General features: G+C 79.6%; 1 protein-coding gene across 8 annotated transcripts in view; it reads left to right on the forward strand.

The window, feature by feature from the left end:
* Window positions 1-73: 73 nt before the first annotated feature.
* The window catches only part of MGA (MAX dimerization protein MGA), a 57,781-nt gene continuing 57,085 nt past the window's right edge, over window positions 74-769 (forward strand). For 7 of the 8 annotated variants that reach the window (XM_041404639.1, XM_041404560.1, XM_041405004.1 and 4 more), the window contains exon 1: window positions 74-207. The gene's annotated coding sequence lies outside the window, so the exon portion shown is untranslated. The remainder of the gene's footprint in view (window positions 208-769) is intronic. The other variant, XM_041404728.1, reaches the window with a different exon arrangement.

A 769-nucleotide genomic window follows, 5' to 3' on the forward strand; every position in this document is an offset into this window, starting at 1 on the left:
CCGGTGCCCGGTGGCCCCCGCGCTCCGCCCGCACGGCCGCGCTCCGGCACCGGCCTCGCGGGGGCGGGAGAGGAGCCAGGGGAAGGGGTAGGGAGCGTGCGCAGCGCACGTGATGGACCGCGGCGGCCAATGAGGACGGCAGGAGGTCGCGCGTGGCGGGCGAGGGCCGCGTGGGCCGGGGCGCTGACGGGCGGCGCGCGGAGTCAGGTAAGAGCCGTCCGCCCCCCCCTCCTTCTCCTTGGAAGTTTTTCACTCGAGGTGGCGCGAGGCGTGCGCGCGTCACGTGAGCGCGGCGGCCGCCCAATCACGCGCGCGCGCGCCGCCTGCCCGCGCGTTGCCGCCGCGCCCGCGTTTGAGGCGAGGGGGTCGCGCGCGGGACGGGAACGGGACCGGCGGGCGCTCGCTCCCCTCGCGCCGCTCTGTCCAGGGGTGCGAGCGGGCGGGACCCGGGGGCGCGGGCAGTGGGTAGCGGCCGGCGGTCACCTGACCGGAGGGGTTGTTTAAAGGGACCGAGCGGCATCCGGGCGCTCCAGCCGGGAAGGGTCGGGTGAGGCCCGGCCCTGGGCTGCTGCCGCTGCTCCCCGAGCCATCGCGCTCCCAGGGACCGGGCCCCGGTGGGGGCGTGGCCGGTGCGCTCGGCGCCACCCATGAGACAGGGCCGGGGTGCTGGAGAGCCTCTCCCGGGGAGCGGCCCCGGTGCCCCCTGGGTGCCAGCGGGCTGGGCGGGGCCGCAGCGGGGCCCCTCGGCCGGGGGCGGGGCGGCCCGCGG

This window comes from Onychostruthus taczanowskii, unplaced genomic scaffold (genome assembly GCF_017590055.1).
Source record: "Onychostruthus taczanowskii isolate IOZ18803 unplaced genomic scaffold, ASM1759005v1 scaffold1, whole genome shotgun sequence".
NCBI classification, from domain to species: domain Eukaryota; kingdom Metazoa; phylum Chordata; class Aves; order Passeriformes; family Passeridae; genus Onychostruthus; species Onychostruthus taczanowskii.